We start from the raw sequence: 20,121 nt of genomic DNA, 5'->3' as shown, positions 1-20,121 counted from the left end.
CAAACATAAAATGTAGTAAAATGTTTCATAGCAATTACTCTGGACTAGGTTATGGACACATTCTAATGTAAATAATATACTGTGTTCAAGTAAAAAGTTTGAGGATCCAACATTTTAATATGCCTGTGGTCCTAAAACCAATACCTTACTGATATTGACTGATAAATACAACTTCTCATAAGTACAGAAGTTTTCCTTGTATCTTTTTAATATATATTATTATTATAAAGACACTGTACACAGGGGTTACAGTTACATAAGGAAGGAAGTGAGTACATTTCTTATTGAGCATTATTACCCAATCCTTTGTTTTTCCCCTACCATACCTTCCCTTCACATCACCCAAATCCTCCCTCCAACCCCCCTCTGACAGTATATACTCTGATAGGATATTCTCCTGCTCGTTTGGTTGTTGAGAGTCTACAAGAGCAAGCATTCCATGGGGAGCAGGGTGACACCATACGGCCTTTACTTACTGAGATTTCCAAATGACTTCCTATCACTATTACTGCATTTTGCAAGTAGAATCTCATGTCTTAAAACGTACCAGTTTTAAGAGATAAGAGGAGTGGTAAAAGAACTCTTAGAGACAAATACATCTTCAACATATTTGGTTCCAAGAATTCCGTCTAAGGCATATTCAACAACTAGTGAAACTTATGTTGACTGTAACTATGTGTCTTTCTCCATGTGTGCATGTATACATGGGTATATGTATGTGTGTATTTGTGAGCATAGTAACATACATGTGTACACATATAAGGGCACATACATATATGCATATATAAACAAATGTAAATATATAAATATATTTGCATATATATATCAAGCGTTCAGTGATTTAATGTATAGTTCCTAACACATTGTCATTCTCACAAAGTGTACATGATAAACTGCTCTGAGGATCTGTGCTCTATGACGGGTATCCTTTGTACTCACTTCCCCACTATCATGTTTTTCAGTCTACTTTCCATAGAATAGTTTTGTTTTCATTACATGTAGTTACTCACTGATACTCAAAGGAAAAGGTTGTTTGTAAAAGGAAACGTACTTTTAGATCACAGGTTGAAAGTATCTTATCTATCCCAATTATTCCTATGACATAAAATTTATAATAGTAATAAAATTGAAAAGGAATTCCTAGATCTGTTGTTTTACCATTTAGAATGGCAAATAATAATATCACATCACAGTTGTAACTCTTCAATAAGGCAAAGTAACTGATTGTCCATATCATGTTCCCACAAACCAGTGGATCCTGAAGGATAATAGTAGACCACCAGAAATTCTAAGCAGCAGACATGAAGCATGAAAGAGAAAGTGAGGAAATGATAAAGAGTATAAGAGAGAGAAAAATATCATAATAGTGAAAGTGCATAACAGATAAATAAGAGCTGTATGAGAATATTCATATGCCTATCTTTTGACACTACATGTACATTTGAAGGTATTTGTTGCATAATAACCAATCAACATAAAATATAAAGCGTTTCATGGAGGTCGGAGGAAGATGGTAGAGGAGAACCTGGAGGCTAAACAAGCTCTCACATACAAAGCAGTTTTAGTGTTCCAGTGAACAGTACTAGCCTAGACAATCACACCAAGTGTGCCAACACTGTACACAGAGTTTGACTAGAGAGGGAAGATCCAGGCAAGAAGAAAGATCTGAGCACTTGCCAGTAGCCACGGTTGTGGCAGCATCTGTGGCACCCATAGCCACCATATCTACAACAGAGTGTCCAGGACAAAGGCGCCATATGCAGTGGGTGAGCGGATTCTACTCAACACCAACAAGAACTGAAAAGGAGCAGATAAATTCATCCTGCAGATCACAGACCAGAGATAACCAGGAACAAAGACTCCTGCCTGAGTAGAATCCTGACATTCTCACTCCTTCTCATGGAGCAGAGGAGGGAAGGCTGCCCCTCCCCCTCCCACCAGACATCATCTTTGATACTGAGAAAGGCCAGGCTGAGCAACTAGCTCCAAGTCAGGCCTTGGAAGAAAACAAAAGAGTCATTTAGCAGGTCACAGGTATCTGACCTGACCTTCCAGGCTCAGATCCACCCAGGAGAAAGTCACCTAGCCCAAGCAGAGAGAGTTCTGCCCCCCAGAGGAGTGACTATCTTCACTGGGTTAACAGAACCAGAGGCTGCCCCTACCTACAGCAGCCTAGACAATCAATTGAAATTCAATAAACATAAACCTTGAGAATGGCTACAGGCTGGGGTCTGGGAGTGTCTCAGGAGCTAGCCCCTCAGGGAAAACCTACTGTTTGCTGAAACACCTCAACCCTACCCCGAACATAGCCTCATTACAGCATCTCCAAACTAGAGGAAACAGCCATCTTTCTCTTTCGTGATACTCAAAGCAGATCTCCCTCCCACTGAACCAGACTGAAGGAGGATCACAAAATCCTGGATAAAGCGGAGCATTTTATTGACTGCTCAAACAAACTGATGTAAGAAATCAATCAGGCCACAAGAAAACCAAACACCATAAGCAGACCAGAGACTCCACGAAGAGACTGGTTACAGACACAGGGGAGATACAGGATCTTCCCATTCCTCACACACCCCCGAAAATTAAACAACTCTTTTTGGTACCATTTTTTTAAATTTTAAATTGTTTTCTATTAATCGTTTTTTTCTTCTTCTCCTAATTTTTATTTTAGGGGTGTGTGTGTGTGTGTGTGTGTGTGTGTGTGTGTGTGTGTGTGTGTGTGTGTTTGTGTGTGTGTGTGTGTGTGCTTATTAAAAAAAATTGCTATTGACATTTTGGTCCTTTTTAAATTGTTTTAACTTTTTTTGATTCTTTTCATTTTTTTGTCTTTCTTTTTTTTTTTTTGAGTGACTTAATTGCTGTTTTGCCTCATCCCCAGATAAATACCCTTTATCGTTTATTAGAACTTATCCCCCATTGTGTACATAATTAATCCAGAAATGTATTACTTAATTCACAAACTTTTAGGCTTAACTGTTTAATAGCAGTATTATATCTTTATACCATATAATTTTCAAGTAAATATTTTAAGAATTTTTATTTTTTAGTTTTTCATGTCTCCTTTCTATCATCCCCTCCTGTCATCCTATCCTTTTCTTCTCTCAATATCACTTCTTTAAAGTTACATAATTTTTAAATGTTTCACTTTTTAAATTTAAATTTTTGTTTTTCGATTTTTGATTATCTTCTTTTTAATTTCTCTCCAATCATTCTGTCCAATCCCTTTCCCTTTCTGAGATTAGGACTTGGTTAAATTTACTTTAACTTCTCCACATTTTTCTAATCCTATTTTTCCACACATTTCTCCCTGAACATAATAATTTCTGATTTGAAAAATTCATCTTTGCTGTTCTTAGCCCATTAATGCATAGTTTTTTTGATGTTGAATAGATTGTATCTGTTACACTAGGTTCTATCTGCAGCCATTTTGACTTTGCAACTACAGGACTTTGGTTGATGCTTGCCTTAAAATAGTGTTTTAGCAAAAAAATTGGTGTCACTTTCATATCAAGTGTGCAGAACAAGCCGGAAAACACGAGAAAAATGGCAAGTCTGGGTATCTCAACTCCCATTCATGATAATCCAGTGACAGAACAGTTAATGAATAATCCGGAGGAGAGTTCCTGCAAAGCACTACAAACACTACTGGTAAACGTGGTGAATGAAAAGAATGAAAGCTTTCAAAGGACTCAGTTTGAACGTGATAGGGAGAGACAGAGGAGGCAAACCAAACATTAGTACAGGAATTTCGTGACTGTGAGGAAACTATTCAAAGACTGATACAGTAATTGTGTGAACAGGTTGAGAACTGTCAAAGAGAAATAAAGGAATTGCGTGAGCAGGCTGAGAACAGTCAAAGAGAAAGAAAGGAATTGTGTGAGCAGGCAGAGAACAGATGAAGAGAGACACAGGAATTGCATGAGCAGACTGAGAACAGTCAAAGTGAACTACAGGAATTGCATGAACGTGAGGAAGATAATCAAAGCATAACACAGGAATTGTGACATCGGGATGAGAATAGACAAAGATCAATAGAGGCATTCATGGAATCCATAAACAGACAACTGAAAGAATTCAGGGCGACCACACAGGGAATGCTGAATGGAGCCCCGACAGCATGAATGGGAGTCCAAGTAATCCATAACCAATCAACTAAATGATTTGAGAACACCAAATTAAGGAAGTAAAGAAGTTCATAGAAGATCTAAAACAAGGCTACACAAAGAATTTGAAGCCATCAAGGCCGACCAATTAGAAGGAAAATAAATAAACCAAGTAAAAAGACAACAGTAGGTTAGAGCATGCAGAAGATCGAATCTTGGAGATTGAAGACAGCCTAGGTATTATAAAGAAAGAACATACAACTATCCAAGACAAATCCAAGAAATATGATAGATCTATTCAACATTTAGAATACACAATGAGAAGGCCTACTCTGAGGACAAATGGTGTAGAGGAGCCCGTAGAGACAGAAGTTAATTGTCGAGTAAATTTTTTTAACAGGATCCTAGCAGAGAACTTCCCAAACACACAAAAAGATAGGCCTATTCAGATACAAGATGCTTGTAGAACCCCAAATAGACCAGACCAGAACAGCACTTCACATTGTCACATTATAATCCACACAGGACCAATTCAGATCAAGAATAAGTTCTTAAAAATGTCAAGGAGAAAAGATCAATCATCTATAAAGGAAAACCAATTAGAATCACCTCATATTTTTCAGCATAGATAAGTAAAGCAAGAAGAGCCTGGCAGGCTGTATGCCATGCCCTGAAGACAAACAATTTTCAACCAAGAATAATGTACCCAACTAAACTCTCCTTCATAACTGAAGGTAAAATAAAAACCTTCCATAGCAAAGAAAAACTGAAAAATATAGCTCCACAAAACCAGCCCTATAAAAAATACTTAAAGATGACCTACACACAGAAAACCAACAACACCACAATAATGGCTAAGAAACCACACCCAAAATGAGAATCCAAGAACCATACGAAAAACCAAGTTTCCACAGCCCCCAAGGAGGTGGATAGCATGGCAGGAGCTACCAAACACCTCTCAGTCCTACCTCTCAACATTAACAGACTTAAAGCTCCAATTTAGAGAAATAGACTGTCTAGTTGGATTAAAAAGCAAGATAATTCTATCTCCTGCTTTCAGGAGGCACACTTTACCTATAAAAGCAAACACATTTTGTTAATGAAAGGATGGAATAAAATCTACGAAGCAAACGGCTGCCATAAACAGGAAGGAGTTGCAATAATAATATCAGATAAAATATGCCTCGAATTAAAATTAAAGAGATAAAGAAGGTCGCTACATATGACTTATGGGTTCTCTACTTCAGGAGGATATTACAATTCTAAATATGGAATTGCCAAACAATAGAGCACCAAAATTTATCCAAGAGACACTATTTTCCCTTAGATCTCACATAGATCCAACAACATTAATTGTTGAGGATCTTAACACACCACTATCCCCACTATATAGATCAAATCAGCAAAAAAAATCAACACGGCAACCACAGATTTAAACAACTGCATAGAGCAAAGAGATTTAAAAGACATCTACTGAATATTTCACCCAGTAGCAACCGAAAACTCGTTTTACTCTGCAGTTCATGGATCATTTTCCAAAAGAGATCACATTTTAGGTCACAAAACAAACATGTCCAAATTCAGAAACATTGAAGTTACACCTTGCATCCTCTCAGAACACAAGGGAATAAAATTAGAACTCAACACCAAAAAAGTCTTCTAACACATGGAGGCTGGACAACACACTGTTTAATAACCAGGGGGTCATAGAAGAGATTAGAAAAGAAATTCAAATGTCCATGATATTCCACAAAAATGAACACACAAATTACCAGCTCCTTGGGGACACTGCAAAGGCAGGACTCAGTGGCAAGTTTATAGCTCTGAGTTCCTACACCAAGAAATTAGAGAGATCTGAAACCAACCACTTAATGAGACATCTGAACCACCTTGACAAAGAGCACCAAGATAAACCCCAATTCAATAGATGGAAAGAAATAATTAACATTAAATCCGAGTTAAACGAATAAGAAATAAAAAAAAAAACAGAATGAATCAACAAAAAAAGAGTTGGTTCTTCGAAAAAATTAAAAAAATTGACAAACCCTTAGCAAATCTTATCATAAAAAGAAGGAACACACCCAAATAAATAAACTCAGATGTGAGAATGGAAACATCACCACAGAAACAACCAAGATTCTGAACATTATAAGGGAATATTTTCAAATCTTTATGCTAATAAGTTTGAAAACTTGGCAGAAATGGACCTTTTGCTAGCAATTATCAACATGAAAATACTAAACCAAGATGAGTTAAAGCATATTAAGGGGCCCACATCAAGCATTGAAATAGACACAGCAAAAAGAGACCTCCCATGTAAGAAAATCCCAGAACCTGATGGATTTACAGTGGAATTGTACAAGAGCTTCAAAATAGAGCTCACACCAATACTACTCCAACTCTTCAATGAAATTGAAAGAGAAAGTTCACTACCGAACACATTCTATGAAGCCATCATAACCATCATCCCGAAACCAGGCACGGACTCATCAAAGAAAGAGAAGTATAGACCCATTTCTTTGATGAACATTGATGCAAAACTTCTCAACAAAATTTTGGCCAATCGACTTCAACAATTCATCCAAAAAATCATACACCAATATACAGGATTTATTTCAGGGATGCAAACCTGTTTCAATATACACAAATCAATTAATATAATTTATCACATCAACAAGAGCAAGGATTAAAACCACATGGTTATCTCAACAGATGCAGAAAAAGCATTGGACCAGATCCAACACCCCTTTATGATGAAGGTTCTGGAAAAATTAGGAATCCATGGAACTTTCCTCAATACAATAAAAACTGTATATGGAAAACCTACAACCAGCATTATAATTAATGGTGTAAAACTAAAGCCATTTCCTCTTAACTCGGGAATGAGACAAGGATGTCCACTCTCTCAACTTCTCTTCAATTTAGTATTAGAATGCCTAGCTACAGAAATAAGACAATATGCCAACATAAAAGGGATCCAAATAGAGAAAGAAGAAGTAAAATTCTCTCTCTTTGCAGATGACATGATCTTGTACTTAAAGAATCCCACGGACACTACTCCCAAATTACTCAAGCTGATTCAAACCTGGAAAAATAGCAGGGTATAAAATTAACCCTGAAAAATTAATGTCTTTTCTGTACGCCAACAATGAGAAAAGTGTGGCTCAAATCAGGAAAGCTTTTCCATTTGTAATAGCCCCACAAAAAATAAAATTCCTAAGATTTAACTTAACCAAAGAAGTGAAGGACTTATATGATGAAAAATTTAAAAATCTGATAAAGGAAATCAAAACAGAACTTAGAAAGTGGCAAAAACCTCCCATGTTCCTCGATAGGAAGGATGAACCTTGTGAAAATGGCAATATTTTCCAAGGCTATCTACAAGTTCAATGTCATACCTATCAATATTCCAACCGCATTCTTCAAGCAAATAGAAGAGGCAATCCAAAAATTCATATGGGACAACAAAAGACCCCCAATTGAAAAAAGCGATCCTTAACAGAAAGAACAGTGTTGGAGCAATATCAATAGCAAATTTCAAACTCTACTACAAAGCCATAGTAATTAAAACAGTTTTGTACTGGCACAAGAAAAGATCTCAGGAACAATGGAATAGAATTGAAAACCCAGAAATGAACCATAATCATCTAATATACGATAAAGCATCTAAAAAGATAAAATCAAAGAAAGGCTGTTCAGTAAATGGTACTGGCAAAATTGGTTAATCACTTGTAGAAAATTAAGGCCAGATCCTTATATATCACCCTGTACCAGAATCAAGTCCAAATGGATCAAAGACCTCGGGGTCAAAGCAGATATTTTGAAAACATTACAGGATGGAATAGGAGAAACCCTAGGTCTCCTTGACAAAGGCTGAAATTTTCTGAAAAGAAATGCAAAAGCACAACAATTGAAAGAAAGGTTGGACGAAGACGAATGGGATTGTATGTAATTGCAGAGCTTCTGCATGGCAAAGGACATAGCTAGCAGGATCAATAGAAAGCCCACGGAATCGGAGAGGATCTTCACTAGCCATACAACTGACAAGGGTTTCATATCTAAAACAGACCTGGAAATCAAAAAATTAAATCCCCCAACAACAAATACTCAAAGAAAATACTGCCCAATAAATAAGTGGGCTAAAGCCATAAATAGAAACTTCTCTGAAGAGGAAAGGAGGGTGACCAATAAAGATATGCAGAAATGCTCAACCTCCCTAGCCATAAAAGAAATGCAAATCAATCAACACTGAGATATCACCTCACCCAAGTTACAATGGCTATAATCAAGAACTCTAATAACAACAGATGCTGGAGGGAATGTGGACAGAAGGGAACCTTACTTCATTGTTAGTGAGAGTGTAATCTTTTTCAACCACTTTGGAAAATAGTATATGTTCCTCCAAAGACTCCACATAGGGCTCCCCTATGACCCAGCAATCCCACTTTTGGGCATTTACCCAAATGAACATAAACAAGACCATACTAAAGCTACCACACAGATATATTTATTGCAGCATTACCATAGCTAAGATATGGAACCAACGCAGATGTCCCTCAGTAGATGAATGGATCAAGAAAATGTTGTATATATACAAAATGGAATTCTATGTCTCTATCTGAAAGAATGATATTGCCCCCATTTGTTAGGAAATGGAAAACTTGGAAAAAATTATATTAAGTGAAGTAAGCCAGGCCCAAAGAAACATAGGTCCCATGGTTTCCCTTATTAGCAATTACTAGTGTATGGCTGAGACATGCAGAAATTGTTAGATAAGTTGATGTTAGGTGAAGTGAACCCCAAGATAAGAATTCAAATTTTTTTTCTTTTCTGTAATTATTTCTAACATATTTATAAGATGACTTCTTTGTTACTTTTTATGTCCCTCCCACATGGTATAACCCCTGTTTTCACTGTATTTGATGTTGGTATAATTTGTGGAGGGAAAGGGGAAATTTTTTTTAAATAGGGATACAGGTGGACCCATTGCAACAATGAGATATACAAGATATTATGTCGAAAAACAAATTTTACAACTTTGGTTGGGGGAAAGGGGAGGGGGAAATGGGTGAGATGGGAAGGGATAGTTAGTAGAAACAAAGGAGTATGCAACAATGCTTGATAAGAAATGTACTCATTACCTTGCCCATTTAATTGTAACCCCTCTGTCTGGTATTTTCACACTTAAAAAAACACAAAAAAACATAAAATATAAAGTGATTTTTATAAAAAATAAAAATGACTCAGAATAAATTATCAATGCAAAAACAATCTTTACAGAAGCAAACTCTCAGAGATATTACATGACTTTGAAAAGTATAAAGTGGCTGAATTTAATATAAATTTAGAAGTATGACCATTCAAAAATATAAAAAGATATTCTTTATTTCATTATATAACACAAAACAGAAAGTAAATGTTGTCTCTCAGGTGCTGGGAAGGTGGTTCAGTGTACAGTGCTTGCCTTGCATGCATGAGGTCCTGGGTTTGATTCCTCAGCACCACATAAGCAGAAAAAGATGGAAGAGGTTCTGTGACTCGAGTAGTACCACTAGCCTTGAGCTGAAGAGCTGAGAGACAGCACCCAGGACCCAGAGTTCAAGCCCCAAAACCAACAAAAACAAAATAAAAACAAAACAAAACACAGTCTCTCACTTTTGTGTGCTTAACATTGTAACACTAGTGCTTCAGTCTAGGGCTAAGATTTTAGGTGTGGACATTTATCAACACTCCTGATTCAGATTCTAATTGATAAAATTTGTTCTTATTAATTTTGCTCTTTGTAAATTCACATATACCTATAAAAAGTGTGGCCATCCCAATAACATTCTCAAAGTACTTCCTAATGATGACTTACAAAAAGTTGTTTTATATTACAACAAGGAAAACAATGCTACAAATAAGGAAAACCAATACATAAATATTAATGATTAATAAAATAAAAAAAACAATTACCACTGTTTCCAGTATTTGTAATGTACTACATATTTGATTTATTATTTTCTCATATTGCTGTACATTTAAAACTGCCTAAGTCTATGATGTTCAACAAGAATTTTGTAGGCTATGAGTAGCCTTTAAATATTATTATTATTATTATTATTATTAAGATTATTATTTATGGTTCATCTCATCATTTGTATATGGTTTATACCATCATTTGTTCCTCACTAACATATAAAGTAAAGAAGCCTTTAAATTTTAACAGAAACTGTGCAGTTAATGTCTTAAATCTGCTTCTTTACACAAACACTTTGCAACTTCTCATTAAAGCTTCTATAAACTCTGAAATGTACATATTTAGTAGTATGTACCATGAATATTAAATGCTTTATGAAAAAGTTTTACAACCTGCTAAATAGTCTTAATTTTTGTATATATGAGCAAATTCCCAAAATTAAACATATTTAAAACATTAAAACTTTTAACAAACCTTAACACTTTCTATAGTGTTCATTATGGCAGGTTCCTTGTACAGAATAATTGAATTCCTCCTCCTACACATCTGTTGAACAACAAATATTTGGTATTATTTTGTTTTTGACATGTCAAACTTGACTTTATTCTTAAATGTGCTCTTATGTAAGAAATACATGGTTCTAAAATTTCACAACAATTCTTTTGAATTTAATTTTTGTGGAATTGTCTAGGTTAAGAAAATCAATTACACTTTATGTATAAAAAATGTTGTGCTCAATTCAGTAGCACATACACTAACATTGGAACAATAAAGAGAAGAATAGCCCCTGACTGAGGATGACACTCAATTTCGTGAAGCATTCTAGATTTTTAAAAGAACAGATGCTGGAGGGGATGTGGACACAAGGCAACCTTAATGCATTGTTGTTGGGAGTTTAAACTTGTTCGAAGACTTTGGAAAGTAGTATGGCAGTTCCTCAAAAGACTACAATAGAGCGCCCCTAAGTCCCAGCAATCCCATTTTGGGCATTCACCCAAATGATCACAAACAAGACCATACTAAAACTACCAACAAAACTATGTTCATTGCAGCATTATTTACCAAAGCTAAGATACAGAACCAAACCCAAGGCCCCACAGTAAACGAATGGATCAAGAAAATGTGTGTGTGTGTGTGTGTGTGTGTGTGTGTGTGTGTGTGTGTGTGTGTGTGTGTGTGTGTGTGTATGTGTGTACTGGAATTCTATGCCTCCATCAGAAAAAATGACATCACCCAGTTTGTTAGGAAATGGAAAGACATGGAAAAAATTTTATTAAGTGAATTAAGCCAGGCCCAAAGAAGTGAAGTAAGCCAGACCCAAACAAAGATAGGTCCCATGGTTGCCTTAATTGCAATAACTAGTATGTGTCTGCTACAAGCTGAAAACATCATATAAATTGATGTTAGGCAAAATGAACCCCAAGATAAGGATACAAATGGTTTTCATTTCTTGCAATTGTTTCTAAGATATTTATAAGATGAATTCTTTGTTGCTTTGTATGTTCCTCCTGCAAGCTAAAGCCCCTGTTTTCACTGTATTTGATGTTGGTATACTTTGTGCAGTGGAAGGGAAACACAAGTCGTTTAAAAAGGGATGCAGGTGGACCCATTGCAACAATGAGATGAACAAGTCATTATTTCAAAAAATGATTTTGGCCGGGTGCTGAGGGATGTGGACAGTGGGGGGGGGATGGGGGAGGGGTTGGTGGGTGTGGGGGGTGGGAGATGGGCAGGGATGGGAAGAGGAAACAAAGGAGGAACAAGTGGACCCATTGCAACAATGAGATGTACAAGTTATTATGTCAAAAAATGAACTTTACAACTTTGGGGGGAGGAGGACAGGGTGGGGAAAGTGGGGGAGTGTGGGAAGGGATGGGAAGGGGAAACAAAGGGGAGGCAACAATGCTTGATAAGACATGTACTCGTTATCTTGCCCATGTAATTGTAACTCCTCTGTCAGTATTCTCACAATAAAAAAAATGTACTCAATAACTCACGCATGTAATTGTAACCCCTCTGTATGGCATTTTCACAATAAAAAAAAAGAAACATAGGTCCTGTGGTATCCCTTATTTGCAATAACTAATGCATATCTGGGATAAGCAAAGAAGGTATGGTAAGGTGAAAAAAAGGAGTAGGCAACAATGCTTGATAAGAAATGTACTCATTACATTTTCCATGTAATTGTAACTCCTCTGTATGGTATTTTTACAATTAAAAAAAAAGGAAAAAGCATGTGCATATGACTAGATAAGATGATGTTAAGGTAAATGAACCCCATGATAAGGACACTAGTGGTTTTTTAATTCTTCCTGTGGTTTCTAATATATTTATAATGTACGATGTGATTTTTATATGTGCATCCCCCACAGTTAAACCCCTGTTTTCACTGTATCTGATGTTGGTGCACCTCCATCTTGTATATACACTTCTCTAATTTGGGGATGGAAAGGGAAAAAACAAAATGGTTAAATAAGGATACAGTATGACCCATTGCAATAATGTGACGCACAAGATAGTATGTTGAAAAACGAACTTTACAATTTAGGAGGGTGGGGGACGGGACTGTACTTGTGGAGGTGGGTGGGAAGGGATGGCGGGGGGAAAACAAAGGAGGAGGTAACAATGCTTGATAGGAAATGAACTATTACTTTTTCATGTAACTGTAACCACTCTGTACAGTACTTTTACAATAAAAATATAAAAATGTTATGGGATGGAAGAGAATATTTTTCCTATTTTACCCATATAATATCGTTAACAAAGAAATTAATGAAAAACACTGATATGTAGATATTTTGAATAAATGTGTTTGTGTATGTGTGTGTGCGTGCCTGCTCATTTTCGTTCTCAGAGTTTGAATTCAGTGCATCAAGGTCCCGCTAGGCCATTCCTCTCTAGATGGATGAGCTACTATATAAGCTACATCTCCATTCTTGGCTCTTTGCTAGTTCATTAATTTTTTTAATATTTTTATTATTTTTTTTATTGTGAACATACTGTACAGAGGGGTTACAATTACATGGGCAAGATAATGAGTACATTTCTTATCAAGCATTGTAGCCTCCTCCTTTGTTTACCCTTCACATTCCTTCCCAGGCTCCCCCCACACCCCCTACCCCAGCCTCCCCCCCACGCCAAAGTTGTAAAGTTCGTTTTCGACATGACAACTTGTACTTCTCATTGTTGCAACGTGTCCACCTGTATCCTTAAACGACTTGTTGTTCCCCTTCTCCTCCACAAATTATACCGACATCAAATATAGTGAAAGCAGGGGTTATACTGTGGGGGAGGGATATACAAAGCAACAAAGAAATAATTTTATAAATGCGTTAGAAAAAATTTCATGAAAGAAAAAAACATTTAAATACATATGTAAGGGTTCATTTTCCTAACATCACATTATCTGACCTTTTCTGCTTGACTCATACATATACTAGATATTGCAAATAAGGGAAACCATGGGACCTATGTTTCTTTGGGCTTGGCTTACTTCACTTAATATAATTTTTTCCAAGCCTTTCCATTTCCTAACAAATGGGGCAATGTCATTCTTTCTGATGGAGGCATAGAATCCCATTGTAATTTTTTTTAAATAATCTCACGAATATTTTTTTGTCCTGATTGGCTTCCAACGGTTATCCACAGATCTCAGGTTCCTGAGCAGATACCCGAGTAGACAGGATTACAGGTGTGACCAACCAGCACAAGGTTTTCAGAATAATTTAAAAAGTAGACGAAAATTTACTTCATGGAGGCTTGTTTATCATCTCCCGCTTTTAAAGCATTTTGGAGTGATTATATGTGAATTTATTTCATTTTTGGATTCTTAAAAGACAGTAAGTGATGGTATTTAAACGTTTTAATCTTTTTTTTTTTAATTGGTCATTCGGCATGAACTCTGGGCTTGGGCGCTCTCCCTGCATCTTTCAGCTGAAGGTGAGTGCTCTACCCCTTGAGCAACAGTGCCACTTCTGTTTTCCTAGTAGTTTATTGGAGATAAGAGTCTCACAGTCTTTCCAGCCTGGGCTTGCTTTGAAGCGCATTCCTCAGATCTCAGCTTCCTCTGTAGCCAGGATTATAGGTGGGAGCCACCAGCTACCGGCTAGTTTTAGTACCTTTTTTTTTTTTTTATTTTTTTGGGGGGTCCAGTCGTGGGGCCTGAACTCTGGGCCTGGGCACTGTCCCTTAGCTCTTCAGCTCAACGCTAGTGCTCTACCACGTGAGTCACAGTGCCACTTCCGCCTTTTTATCTTTCTTGCTTATGTGGTGCTGAGGAATCGAACCCAGGGCCTCATACATGCAAGGCAAGCGCTCTACCACTGAGCCACCTTCCCAGCCCTTTAGTACTTTTTTAAAATATATACTGGAACTGTGGAACAGAAGAAATTTGTCTCTCTTTAGACCTCAATTTATGAGCTCAGCTCTGAGCATGAAAACCCAATATCACCAACACTGTGTTGAAGACAAAATGTGACAGAAAACAATTACCGTGGACAATAATTGCTATGCTATTATTTCTTGGACAGCATGAATATTGAGTTGAGAGAGTAAGGGAATGTAGAGGATTTTATCCACTTTTTTATAGCTTACTTTTTGAAATTTTGAATCATTTCCTTCCCCACTGTGTGTCTTTGGGCCATGCATTTAGTGTCTTTAATTACAATATTTTCTAACACTAAAATGGTATACTAATATTAGAATTATAGCAAATGCTTTCTTAAGAATTAAGAGAAAAAAACTTGTGAAATACTTAACATAAACTTCTAGGAATAACAATTACAACTACAGGGGCAAGATAATGAGTATATTTCTTATCAATCATTGTTGCCTCCTTCTTTGCTTCTTGTTCCCATCGCTTCCCATCTCCCCCCACACTCCCCATCCCACAATCTCTCCCCCCCACCAAAGATGTAAAGTTCATTTTTCGACGTAAGGACTTGTACATCTCATTATTACAATGAGTCCACCTGCATCCCTATTTAAATGATTTGTTTTTTCCCTTCCCCTCCACAAGTTATACCAACAACAAATACAGTGAAAGCATGGGTTATACCATGGGGGATGGACATACAAATCAACAAAGAAATCATCTTATAAATATTTGAAACAATTGCAATAAAGAAAAAAAACAATTGAATCCTTATCTTGGGGTTCATTTCAGCTAACATCAACTTATCTGACATTTTCTGCTTGTCTCAGACATATACTAGTTTTTGCAAATAAGAGAACCATGGGACCTATTACCTATGTTTTTTTGGGCCTGACTTAATTCACTTATTATAATTTTTTCTAGGTCTTTCCATTTCCTAACAAATGGGGCAATGTCATTCTTTCTGATGGAGGCATAGAATTCCATTGTGTATATATATATATATATATATATATATATATATATCATATATATATCATATATATCATATATATATATCATATATATCATACATATATATCATATATATATCATATATATCATACATATATCATACATATATATCATATATATATCACATATATATATATCATATATATCATATATATGTATATATATACATCACATTTTCTTAATCCTTTCATCTAGTGAGGGACATCTGGGTTTGTTTCATATTTTAGCCATGATAAATAATGCTTCAATAAACATAGTTGTCCTGGTAATGGACAAGGGTCTCATATCTAAAATATACCTGGAACCCAGAAAAATTAAATTCCCCAATGACAAATCCTCAAAGAAACAATGCCCAATAAATAAGTGAGCTAAAGACTTAAAGAGAAAATTTTCTGAAGAGGATAAAAGTATGGCCAATAGACACATGAAGAAATGCTCAACCTCTCTAGCCATAAAAGAAATGCAAATCAAAACAACATTGAGATACCATATCACCCAAGTTAGAATGGCTATAATCATGAACTCTAAAAACAACAGATGTTGGTGGGGATTTGGACAGAATGGAACCTTAATGCATTATTGTTGGGAGTGTAAACTTGTTCAACAGCTTTGGAAAGTAGTATGGAGTTTCCTCCAAAGACTCCACGTAGAGCTCCTCTATGATCCAACAATACCACTTTGGGGTATTTAAACAAATGGTCACAAACTAGCCAGCAGTTTTTTTTTAAAATACTAAATAGTATGCAATCAGTATTACAAAAGCCATTACATGTAATGAGAAACCAGAAGGCATGTTCTCTATTGACCATGCTCTGCTTCAAAGTCAGCCAGGTGGATAACTTCTCATGCTGTAAATCAAACTGGTTTTATTATGTCTTGACAGTATAAAAACATCAGGGACAGAATAATGACGGAATGTTGTAGACTGAGGTGAAGTCCATATGAAAATGTGCAAAACTGATGAAAACGTAAAAGTCTCTGAGTAGTATATTGTGTTTTACATCATTTAAGTTAAATTGCAAAAATAGGGAAGACCGAGAGGAATGAATTCTCTATTTGATAGCCAATCAAAGGTCCTTAGAAGATTGAACTCTTTCCTCATTCTTGTAGAGGCATCATCAGATGAGAGGAACTCTATTGTTTTTGTGCTTCTTTCCATTTATACTTCAGTTTGAAATCTGAACTACATGAGACTGAAAGAAACCTAGAAAAATTAGACACGCAGGCATGGAAAGAGCCAGGAACGAAAAATAAATAAAATACATATAGCCTTGTAAAAGGTCTAACTAAATTTATTTATATAGTCTTAAGTGTAAACAAAAAATGATTTAAACAATATAATATTATTGAAAATTAAAAAATGTTAGGAGTTGCTTAATTTTTTTCTTTCTACTATATTGAATTAAGTATTGATTTTGTATAGAGAGATTAAAGATGAGATTAACAAGAAATGATTAAAAATGGACAAAAGTTCATAATAGACACATTTTCCAAAAAGTCCTGAAAAGCACCAGTTTGTTTACAAAGTTGTGTTTAATACCACTTCTATGCTAGGTTAATGCTTTGTGAACAGAAGTCATTATAGAAATGCAATTGAAAATTACTAGGATACTACTTCATAACTATAATAACTCTTATCAAAAAAATCAAAGGAACCAGGTATAGTGAAAAGGCTTGCAATTCCAAGCATTTAGCAGTTTGGAGTAAGAGGATTTGGGTCTAAGGCCAGTCTGGGGTTCTGCACATTGTAAAAACCTGCCCTTAAAAAACTCAAAATGTAATAATGTTGGTGAGAGTGTGAGAAAAGGAAATTTTCTACACTCTTGGTCAAAATACAGGTTAGTATTCTCATTTTAGAAAGTAATTTGCAGTTTTCTAAAGAAATGCAAAGTTGAAATACCATCTGACACAACAATCATTTGATTATTTCTCTCTGGGTAACTCGAAAATATATCTGTAGTTATTTGTTATTCACATTGTTCACAACAGCCACCCAGATATAAATAGAAGTTAAGTGTTCAACAACAGACTAATAAGGCAACTGTGGTGCATGCACAAATATATTTTTCTGTTTCATCTTTAAAATAGCAAGAGATTTCTCCAATTAGGCATAACTTACAATGACCTGAAAGATGTATTCTAAATGAAGAAAAATGTTGTCTTCTGATATTTATAAAACTACACACACACACACACACACACACCAACCTCAATAATTATGAGAGAAATTTTTATTTAAAGTAAAGCAAACTGGAATTGCTGGGGCATTTAGGTCACAATGTAGAAGATAGTAAATATACAGGATGACCAAGTATACAATTTTAATGTACAACATGAGGATACAGAGGACAACACTGGCCTAAGATAGGAATGAAGCTAAATGAGTAGTTGTTCTTCCTAGTAGGGGCTGCTCTTTTAGATGTTCTTCCTTCAGTAATGGATGACATGAACGTAATTCTTTAAATATACCTGCCTGTTTGCAGAAATAACAAACAAGGTAGCAATAATGTTGTATGCTCAACATAGAACAAAATGTCAAATTTAAATACATGAGATTATCCTAGATGTAAACTATTAATTCCAAATAAGGGAAACCATAGGACCTAGGTTTCTTTAAGTCTGGCTTACAGAACTTAATATGATTTTTTCCCAAGATCTTCCATATCACTACAAATGAGGTGGTATCATTCTTTCTGATGGAAGCATAGTATTCCATGTGTGTGTGTGTGTGTGTGTGTGTGTGTGTGTGTGTGTGTGTGTGTGTGTGTGTGTGTGTGTGTGTGTGACATTCTCTTGATCCATTGATCTACTGAGGAGCATCTGGGTTGATTCCTTATCCTAGCTATGATAAATAATACTGTGATAAACATAATTGTTCTTGTAGCTTTAGTGTGATCTGGTTTGTGATCACTTGGGTAAATGCCAAGAAGCGGAATTACTGTGTAATAGGGGAGCATTATTGTGTACATCAAGGATAATCGTAGTAGATGAGAAGAATAGCTCAATAGCTATGTACATATGAGGGTGTATTGTGATTCCAAGGGAAATGATCTCCAAGATATTTTATTTCTTGTTGTTCTAAATGTAATATGTGATTTCTTTTTATCCTTTTGTGTTTTCCACACCTATCGTTTATCATCTGGAGTAACTGTATTTGATTTTGATACCCTGGATATTGTAACTATGTTGATCCGAACTAGTTAAGGGAAAGGGAAAAAGCAAAATGGTGAGACAAATGACAAAAGGGGGAACTTATGCAACAGTGATACTCACAAGACAATACGTTGGAAATAATCTTGGGGGGGGCATTGGGATGGAAGAGGGAGAAAAATGGGGGAACGGATAACAAGTTATAAAAGAAATGAATTCATTAACTTACTTATGTAACTATAACCCCTCTGTACATTAACTTGACAATAAAATTTAAATATAAAACATAAAATACATGATAGCAAGCAGCAATACAGGAGATGTGAGTGGGGAAATACTGTACTATACAAAGAAGAGTAAAACAGCTATGGACAGCAGTAATTTGACTTTAACTTAGGAAGTAATAAACTAGCATGCAGATTTTCAGCCTCATGTCAGTTACTAAAAAGGGAAAACAAAATGTACAATCAGTAAACCAATAGAGATAAAATAGAAAACTAAACAATTAAGGTGAAGAAATGACTTGGACCAAGAATAAAAAATGACACAATTAGTAAACAAATAACAAGCTGGTAAGTTATAAAATATTACTAATAATTCTAGTAATGTTTTCTTAACCTCATAACTTGTTGGAACTATACTTCAAATCACAGTTTAATAGTATATCATTTTAAAATTAGGTTACTTCTAATTGATTTCTTAATATTGAATGTTTAATATATAATTTTAATTTCAGTAGCTATAGAAAAGAAAGTGAAACTATGTTTAATAATATATAGCATGAATTGTAAAATTGAGAAGCATTAGAATTTAAACGAATAACATCATTATTGTTTCATTTCTGTGAATTAATGTAATAATTCAAAGTGTTTTCTACACTTCGCTCTCATCTTAACATCAAATAATAAATTATTGCACATGACATCGTATTAGGTGGAAGGGTTCAGCACTGTGTTAATATTCACACCACACAGTACATCAGAGTTTGGCTCCTCTCATCTAGCTTAAATTGTGGAAATTTGATTTCTACATGCATGTTAAATTCTTGCCAAGGTGACATCTATAAAATTATAAACAATTATGTATATGAGGAGTGTTTCTGATGATAGTTAAAAGTCACATTCATTAATTAAATTTTATTGTTTTCTACCAAATAAATATTTATAGAGAGACTGAATTTCTGAGTTGAGGATTATTTTATATCCCTGCCATTGTTTCTATAGTTGGATTTAATTTTCCATAAAGGGTTAAGTGTATTATATTGGATATATGAAGGTAAACTGAATGTTTATTCTATCAATATTTTGCCACTTGTTTAATCCCAAGTTTAAATTATCCATATGTTTGAAGTAATGAAAACAACAGATATAAAAAAGATAAATCAGTGTGTAGTAGATAAGTATTTTCACCTTTATTTTGATAGTTGGTCCTCTTTTACCCTACAGAATATTATAAGGAAAATGTGCTCAAGGCTGACCACAACTGTAGAATATTATGGTTTGGTCTATCATAAGAGAAGG

At 35.3% G+C, this 20,121-nt stretch overlaps 1 long non-coding RNA gene and 1 other non-coding gene across 2 annotated transcripts in view; one reads left to right on the top strand and one right to left on the bottom strand.

Annotated features, from left to right (window-relative positions):
• Window positions 1-20,121, bottom strand: part of LOC138828793 (uncharacterized) — a 40,775-nt gene that overhangs the window by 12,306 nt on the left and 8,348 nt on the right. The window lies entirely within an intron of this gene.
• On the top strand, window positions 10,796-10,897 carry LOC138828808 (U6 spliceosomal RNA). The gene has a single exon (XR_011372370.1). It is a non-coding gene; the product is annotated as a U6 spliceosomal RNA (small nuclear RNA).

Source organism: Dipodomys merriami, unplaced genomic scaffold (genome assembly GCF_024711535.1).
Source record: "Dipodomys merriami isolate MVZ:Mamm:240054 unplaced genomic scaffold, mDipMer1.0.p SCAF_164, whole genome shotgun sequence".
Taxonomy (NCBI): domain Eukaryota; kingdom Metazoa; phylum Chordata; class Mammalia; order Rodentia; family Heteromyidae; genus Dipodomys; species Dipodomys merriami.
This window is presented reverse-complemented; position numbering and strand designations above follow the sequence as displayed.